General features: G+C 41.6%; 1 long non-coding RNA gene across 1 annotated transcript; it reads left to right on the top strand.

Moving 5' to 3' along the window:
• Positions 1 to 1,494: 1,494 nt before the first annotated feature.
• LOC136446224 (uncharacterized) lies at positions 1,495 to 5,715 on the top strand. The gene is made up of 3 exons (XR_010757530.1): positions 1,495 to 2,316; positions 4,648 to 4,795; positions 5,043 to 5,715. It is a non-coding gene; the product is annotated as an uncharacterized lncRNA (long non-coding RNA).
• Positions 5,716 to 9,303: the final 3,588 nt, after the last annotated feature.

Genomic DNA, 9,303 nt, shown 5'->3' with positions numbered 1-9,303 from the left:
AGCTGAAGCCGGCGCGGGTTCCTGCGAAGCTGATGTGTCACGCCGAATGGTGGTTATTCCGGCCGGCTATACAGATACAGACCGCAGTGGCCAGTCAATGCTTTCGGATAATTATTCCACATTCCACAATGACTTCCTTCGCAAATAATGCATGTGTTATGATATCTTCTATAAATATTAAAAACAAAGAGGATCAATGATGATGACATTACCAATTATTAGCGTAATTAAAACTAAAATGTTCTTTCAACTTAATACGTGGTGCGTACATGTTTTTGTTTAAAGTTGTGGCTTTAAGATATCAATGTCTACAAATACATCATGTAGAGCCATGGTTACCCTCACACTAACATTGAAATATCATAGTATCTCATAACGCTAACGACATTGGTGTTCTGTATTTATGAGTAAGTTCCTGCTCGGAGGGTTTTACCACCAGCCCCGAAGAAGACCGACCATGACCCGAACTGGACCGAGAGGATGACTAAAGGTAGAAACATCCTGGGGGTCCTGGTGTTTCTGCTGATCTTCATCGGGAATGCCTTCTACATCGGGGTTCTGGGCTTCGACAGACACGCCTACTACGTCAGGACCTCGCTGGAGAACAGCCTGCTATCCGGATATGAGGAGGTACGGTTTCATCACTTCAAATGTCCTTCTCACGATGGAGATGATGACCTTTTTCATTGACCATCCAAACAAAAATCATTGACCATTGGAACAACTGTCCGTCTATGAACAAGTTTACAGACAAATCGCCAACCTATGTTGTTGTTTTTTTCTGCCGGGCGTCTGTTCCCTTAAATACTGGAATTAATCTCCGGTTTGCAGGTCACAACAGCAGACGGTGCTTGGGGGTGGCTGTCGTCTGAACTGATGCCGTCCCTTCACCCAGAGCGCGGATACAGAGGGCAGAAGCTGAGGTGGCTGGACAAACAGTTTCCGGTCGGAACAAACGCATTCCGGATCGGTCCTGTTCGCCTGGAGAGAACCACCAATTATCCAGGTGACAAAGCATTGCGATCCCAAAGCTATTTTGTCTCATTTGATTTGTAAAATTGGTAAATAGGCATTTGTACATCATGAAATCTTAATCGAGATGTCTATTCCATTTCAGAGGACCCAATAGACATAGACCTCGAACACAGTAACCAAAAGCTCTATCCTGATCTGTTTATAAATCTACAAAACGAAACTCTTGGCCGAGAGAGTGGACGAAATTGTTCACACATTGGGACTACCAGTATTGTCGCCGAATTCAGGTATTGATGTTTGCAGCATTTGATGCTGATTAATTTTTAGCAAGTCCTATCTATTAATTATGGACAGCACATTTCTGTGTACAGAGAAAATGTACGCAATTTATTTCCCTCATCATTTCTTTACATTCAGTTTTGTAACCTCATTTTTTTCATGGACATTTGTAACCCAACTTTGATCTATTTATCTACCTTTCTGCTTTACTAGTATTGTAATCGTTTTCCAGAAACGGGACTTCGGCGTGCTACACCACAGTAGACCTGCTACGAGATGCTGGTCAGGCTGCTGCAGTGATAGAATTCCTCAAACAAACCAACTGGATCCTGATGGTTTCAGACACTCTCATCCTCCGGATCAACTTCTACCACCCTGACGTGAAGCTGTTCAGCAACGTGGTGTTCAGGCTGCAGTACATCCCAGGGGGCGCTGCTTATCTACAGCCCAGTATCCAGACCTTCCGGCTGTTTCAGTAACAAAAAGCAGATGACTTCGTCCAGATGTTTTTCCACATCTTGTTCGTTCTTTTCTTTATCTACAGAGTTCTACACGAGATTTGCAACATACGGGAGAGCGGCCGTCTGTACTTCGGCAGTTTCTGGAACATCTTGATCCTGTGCAACATTGGCTTGTCGACAGCCGTCATTGTGACATTCGGACTTCAGTATATCAAGTCAGCTTCTGCCTTGGGTGACTTACAAGAAGCAAAAGGTACTTGTAACGAACTATCTTAAAAGTTTATGACATTTTACATGAAATCAGATCTGTCAAGGCAAACTACGAAACCGGTATTGTCAAATGTAATAGTGTTATATGCTGTTCCGCTTGATGTTTATTGGTCTAGTTTAGAAATTGTCAAGATACCAAGAGACATTCACAGTGACGCTTTTTGTCACAGGGCTGTTCGGCATTAATGAGTTTGTGGACATCAGTACCGCCAGCCAATGGGACGCAACCTTCAAGGAGGTCCTGTCCTTCTCCATCTTCATCAGCACCTGCAGCATCCTCCGGGTTCTCAACTTCTCCAGGGGTGTCGCTACCGTCTACGCTCTGCCTCGTGTACGTAAAACTCATCTTGAACTTTCGGCGGAGTTTCCATGTAAGACATCACGAAATCGCCGGCAAATGCACCCGGATACACGGCGACATGCCGACCTGCGTGCCGATTACCGGCGCTACGAACGTCCCATGCTCGCATGTAAATGTTTCCTGACTTGTGTGGGTCGACTTCTTCTTCGGGCAGACGGAGCTCTCTTCCGCCTAAGTCGAATTTTGCACCCGGTGGTCACTATTCTTAGACGAGCGAAGGAATAGGCAGCGCTACTCTAAGGCTTGCGGTATAAGTGGTGCACGGTGGTACAGGTGGTTTTTATACTAAGACGAGCTAAGGAATGGGCAGCGCTCTTGTGAGGCCCAAGGCACCGAATAGGTGGCCAATCCTTCTACGGGGCAGACGGAGCTATCTTCAGCCTGGGACTAATTTGGCACCCGGTGGTAGAGGATGTCGCTATACTTAGACGAGCGAAGAAATAGGCAGCGCTACTCTAAAGCTTGTGGTATAGGTGGTGCACGGTGGTACAGGTGGTTTTTATACTGAGACGAGCTAAGGAATGGGCAGCGCTACTCTAAGGCTTGTGGTATCAGTGGTACACGGTGGTATAGGTGGTTTTCATCATATACCACCGTGTACCACTTATGGCTTGTGGTATAAGTGGTACACGGTGGTATAGGTGGTTTTCATACTTAGACGAGTGAAGGAATAGGCAGCGCTACTCTAAGGCTTGTGGTATAAGTGGTACACGGTGGTATAGGTGGTTTTCATACTGAGACGAGCGAAGGAATAGGCATCGCTTCTCTAAGGCTTGTGGTATAAGTGGTACACGGTGGTATAGGTGGTTTTCATACCTAGACGAGTGAAGGAATAGGCATCGCTACTCTAAGGCTTGTGGTATAAGTGGTACACGGTGGCATAGGTGGTTTTCATCATATACCACCGTGTACCACTTATGGCTTGTGGTGTAAGTGGTACACGGTGGTATAGGTGGTTTTCATACTTAGACAAGTGAAGGAATAGGCATCGCTACTCTAAGGCTTGTGGTATAAGTGGTACACGGTGGTATAGGTGGTTTTCATCATATACCACCGTGTACCACTTATGGCTTGTGGTATAAGTGGTACACGGTGGTATAGGTGGTTTTCATATTGAGACGAGCGAAGGAATAGGCATCGCTACTTTAAGGCTTGTGGTATAAGTGGTACACGGTGGTATAGGTGGTTTTCATACTTAGACGAGTGAAGGAATAGGCAGCGCTACTCTAAGGCTTGTGGTATAAGTGGTACACGGTGGTATATGTGGTTTTCATCATATACCACCGTGTACCACTTATGGCTTGTGGTTTAAGTGGTACACGGTGGCATATGATGAAAACCACCTATACCACCGTGTACCACTTATACCACAAGCCTTAGAGTAGCGCTGCCTATTCCTTCACTCGTCTAGGTATGAAAACCACCTATACCACCGTGTACCACTTATACCACAAGCCTTAGAGAAGCGATGCCTATTCCTTCACTTGTCTTAGTATGAAAACCACCTATACCACCGTGTACCGCTTATACCACAAGCCTTAGAGAAGCGACGCCTATTCCTTCGCTCGTGAGCAGGACCTCCATAGGAGAAAGATACCATGCTGGCTTTCAAATATCAGTAAAATCTTGGAGGAGCCAGGCTTTGCCTTCCTTTTACTTAACAAAGATCGAAACACGCTTTCCGCTCAATCTGAACTAAAACAAAGGCTAAAAGACAACTTTCTTCAACATTTTTACTCACAACTGAACTCTTGTGGTGAAAATGGAAAGCATGGAAACAAATTAAGAACCTATCAAAAATTTAAGATTACATATGAAAAAGAAAAATATCTAGATATACAAAATTTTAACTATCGTCAAGCTATGACTAAACTAAGGATCAGCGATCATCCACTGCAAATTGAAGTTGGTAGGTACAACCAGACTCCACCAAATGAATGAATGTGTACATTCTGTGACAAGGATTGTATAGAAGATGAAATACATCTTATTTTAAAATGCTCACTATACTCAGACATGCGCAGATCCCTCATAAGTTCAATACAACTAGACAAGAAATATGCGCATCTTGCAAATAACGAGTTATTCACATGAATCATGTCTTCTAGAAACTACGATATAATTGAAAAACTATGTGAATTTGTGTACAAATGTTTCAAGAAGAGAGAAGAGACTCTGTAGATTTAGATGGAATATAGCACAATGTTCCTTTTCTTTTACTCCATGTTAGCTAATGCATTTAGCCCATGTTGGGCATGAATATGCAATAAAGTTCATTGTCATTGTTAATGTTTCCTACAGATGAATCTGGGAGTCGGAATTCTCTATAACTGGATGAGCTACTGCCAGACGTCTAACGACATTGGCGTGGACACAGCGATGGGAGATTACTTCTGGAACTCCTTCAGGAGTCTTCTGGGCATGCGTCATAAGTCCCAAGACGTGGACGGTAATACAGTCTTTGTTAGCTCCTACTAGATGATATTTTGTTAACCACAAATGTGTTATTCCAATGACAACGTTTAACTGCATGTATAAATAGCACGTCTTTGTGACATTAGTAGGTTTATAGCTATCGCATATCCCCACAATTATTCAAGAACCTTTACCGTAACCTTTTACCCAAATATTTGTTCTACATTACATAACGGTAAAGATAAACTATAAAATATCATCACATTTTGTCTCTTCTGAAGATGAAGCACCACTTCCTGACCACTTTATGGACGAGACCCTCCAGCGGACGGATACGGTACTGCAGGAAGTGGACAGAGTGACTGACCTGATGTACAAGTTTGAGTGCAAGAAGCGTCAACTGACTCACGTTCAACCAGGCACTTCGCGAGATCTCGTCTAAACCCAGGGTTTGAACAATTTGCTTGACCTACCAGAAATGTACATAAGCTTGACATAACGGAAATAATATAAGACAAAAGAGTACTAGTAAATTATTTCAACAAGCGAGGTTCCACCTCAACTGTTTCAAACGTATTAGCTGAGACTTCTAACTATGACATTTTAAAAGAGATGATATAGAAATGTTTGATATTAAGGCACTTAATGTAAATCTTTCTATTATGTTCCATTGAAGGTCTGAACATGTTGTGATCAGTGTAAATATCATAATTGTCATTACCATAGTTGATAGCAAAACCAATCTTGCCTTAGCCTGTTTCATGAGCCAGTAGCTTACAGACTAGGATCAAAGGTGTAAACCTTAAGATCTTGTCTGAATCTTTTTAATGAGGCAATAGGTTACGGACCAGGATGAGAGATCTGATAAAAAATTATTTTGCATGAATCTTCATTTTCTGTTTAATTGAAGACTACAGATATAATTATGGTGTGACTAGTTACTGATGTAAATATTGTAATATAAATAGGCTAACCCGCGTTTGGTAGAAAATTGTCTGTCTCACATCTGGGGTTGGTACCGGTACCGTGTACAAAACCGGTATTTCTTAAAGGTGCCCTAAGCAATATTAGGGCGCTGAAAGTCACATATTCAAAATCAATCTTTTTCTGATTTCTATCCATTGTAAGTTTAGATAACATTATCCCATCGCATATCGACCATCATGGAGCAAAAATGCAATGTCGTTGTGTGGTGGGAACTCATTGAAAATCTGAGCACTTGGAGGCCAGCCATCATTTCAAATCTTCCGAACATGCACGATTCTGACCGATAAGTCCCGAACGCTTCCGAAGAAATAATCACGTGGTCATGGCTCAACGTGCTTGGGTATTGTGACGTTACGCGGCCGGAAGTTACCGAAAATTGTCGACAGAAAACGGTTACGGCTGGATTCTGGGCTGATGTTTGGGGGGACCCAATAAATAAAATACTCCTTTTGTGGCTTGCTTCTGTGTTATTTTTAAATGACCAAAGTATGAAATAATGATGCAGATGTGCTTATATGTGGAAGTAAATGTCAATTTCAACTTCACCAAACAGAATTGTTTACGCCAGAATTTTTCAAGTTTCACCCCCTGAAATCGCTTAGGGCACCTTTAATGGACCGGTCCAAAAAAAAACGGTCCGTAAAAAATCAGTGGAACGGCCTATGGACCGATTAAAACATTCACAGTACCAGGCCACCAACAGGCGGCCACATAACTGGTCTAAGAAAATACAAAACAGCAGATTTAACGAGTCGTTTTCAAGACGTTAGCTGTGAATCATATCTAGAAACACTTAAAGGATGAGTAAACAGATGGCGAGGAGAGTATAGTTACAATTTTGAGACACAGTGCAAACCTAAGAAATTATATCGTTCCAGACATGACGTTTGGAGACTTTCACGTGTGTCTCGCTTTCCAAAATATGGTCCGGACCTGGACCTGACCCTCTGGACCTGGACCTAGACCGGACCTGAATTTTATGTAGCGGTAACCACCCCTAGTTCGAATCCTTGGCACACCCAGTCGTATGCTCTTAGGAAAGGCACGCTACGCCTATGTAATTCCTGACTAAACTTTGATGTATTCGGACACAAGGTAGAATAGTGAGAAAATTAAACACTTATTGATATCTTAATAAGACAAACTGGTTAAAATGAATGTGTTGTCCTCTCTGGTGGGTAGTAAAGTTGGAGACTCAGTGTTTAAGGACAGACACACCTTGAGCACCCACCACATTTATAAAAAAGAGTAGGGGTCCTGGTGTGAGTCGATCAAACCTTAGTCTTTTTACTGAATTGACACCTGACCTATCATCTCAGTCTTTTCACAAGTGTAGTAAATCCTCATGATATAAATTAGCACATCTTTTCGCTTCCCTGTCTACTCACTAATGTGAAGCAAATAAACAAGACAATTATTTAGATTTAGACGCAAACAACACAACCATAGCAAAATAAAGACATCCCTTAACCGTTGTCTTTATGATTTTAATACCGTTTGCAATTTTAGTGACACAAATATGTACATCTTGATTACAATTAATGCGAAATATCGCAATGTCTATATTGAAATTATACAAATCACTAACCAATTTGAAAATGACTTAATGTCCAAGCGTTGCAGTGTGTATGAAAAACATCCTGCGCGTCGATTTGTAATTTTCTTTTTCTTTAGCAGCACCAGACGCAACAACGCAAAACATACTGTCAGAAAACAAAATAATTAAACATGTTTATAAAACGCACGGGATAATTTCGCTATACACTCAAACGTGTTTCCTTGGCATATCTTAAGTTAGCATTTAACGTCTAAACCATCATTAGTAAAATTCACTGAAAAGACACAACAATTTGTTGTCGTTGTGCAACTAAGCAATCCTACCACTAGTGCCAGGTATAACTCATGAAATCAACGTCATAGTTTTAGGTGACGTCACGCTAAATGCACGCGTCCGATTGGTTAAGCAGCCAGCACTTAGACCTTGCTCTCTCGCGAGAAAATGTGGCGAAAATCATTTGATAATCTGACAAAAACGAATCTGTAAAAAAGTTTAAGACCCTGTAAACACAACTTAGCAATGATAAGCTCTTAATCTTAAACAGGGCGCGGTCACCTTCGCCGTGCGTTTACGTCATGGGATTTTCGTCATGGGACCTACGACAGTCTTTTCCGTCTGCTAAAATTTGCACCAAATAGCCTCAAAAGTCCTCTCAATTTGCTGTCCAAAGCTGTCGTGCGATGGAAGTGATCGGGCCCTTAACAAGTTTTTTCTAAGCACTGCATAATTACCTTCGCCGAGAAGGTTATGCAGAGGGTAGCGTTCGTATGTATGTATGTGTGTGTGTGTGTGTAATGTACAGCATAACTCGAGAAGGCTTGGATGGATTGTCTTGATATTTAGTAGGTGGGTAGGTCTTGATGAGACTCGGAAATGATTAGATTTTGGGTACCCCAGCGGCTTATTACGGTACTGCAGCGGAACTTCCTGTTTTGATATCTCGTGTTCTGGACATGCTATGGAACTGATTTTTGAGTGGTAGATAGCTCTTTGGACAGAGAGTAAGTGCTATGGGTTTGGGCCCCCTAGCGGCTTTTTTGGAACTGCAGGAGCAGGTTTTGCATCTGACTTTGAAAGGGAATAACTCAAGAAGGGCTTGATGGATGGCAATGATTTTTGGTAAGTAGATAGCTTGAGTGATGATGAACATGATTAGATACTTTTTATGCAAATCAGTATCTTATTTGCATAATTAATGAGGAAAGTTTATACATCCGCCAAATTCCATGATAGGACTCTGAAACATGTGACATATGTATGTGAGGAAGAGAGAAATATTAATTGATATGAACTATGCGAATGAAGACCTTATTTGCATAATTAATGAGAAAATACTATAACTCAAGATGGCCTTGATGGATGGTCATGATTTTTGGTATGTAGATAGCTTGTGTGATGCTTAGAATGATTGGCCGATAATTATGCATATCAGATTCAAATTAGCATAATTAATGAGGCAACTTTAAAAATCTGCTTTGTGCCATGATATGACTATTCAAATTGTAACTGAGGAAGAGAGGAATGTTGAAGATAGCAAATATGCAAATGTGGACCTAATTTGCATACTTAAATGAGAAACTACTATGATTCCATACTGGTGAATGACGGAAATTCCATGCGTTTAATACTTTTTTTGTGGCATTTGATGAGAAACACTCCTAATACGTCAGTCACAATGGTTAAAATCATTTGGCGAAGGTATGAGGTCGTGGAACTCTAGTTTACTTATACAATCTGAGTTATGGTGACATCTACGCGCGAACTGCTGTCCGTTGCCTTTAAACAAAAATTGAATCTTGTCATTTTTTTCTTATCTTGCGACGGTTTGAGACTTTGAAAAACAGCTGAGTACATCTCAAAGATCCCCGTCTTGTGCCCTGTTGTCAAGTTTACTGTACTTTGAACTCCTGGGACCGAGTGGCTTCTCCGACTCTCGCGACAAGTGATCGTAGCCATTCTTGTTACCATGGAGATGGTCGTAGCCAATCCCTTGCTTC

The sequence above is a fragment of the Branchiostoma lanceolatum genome, chromosome 12 (assembly GCF_035083965.1).
Source record: "Branchiostoma lanceolatum isolate klBraLanc5 chromosome 12, klBraLanc5.hap2, whole genome shotgun sequence".
In the NCBI taxonomy this organism is placed as follows: domain Eukaryota; kingdom Metazoa; phylum Chordata; class Leptocardii; order Amphioxiformes; family Branchiostomatidae; genus Branchiostoma; species Branchiostoma lanceolatum.
Note: the sequence above shows the minus strand (reverse complement) of the source record. Positions and strands in the feature narration are given on the sequence as shown.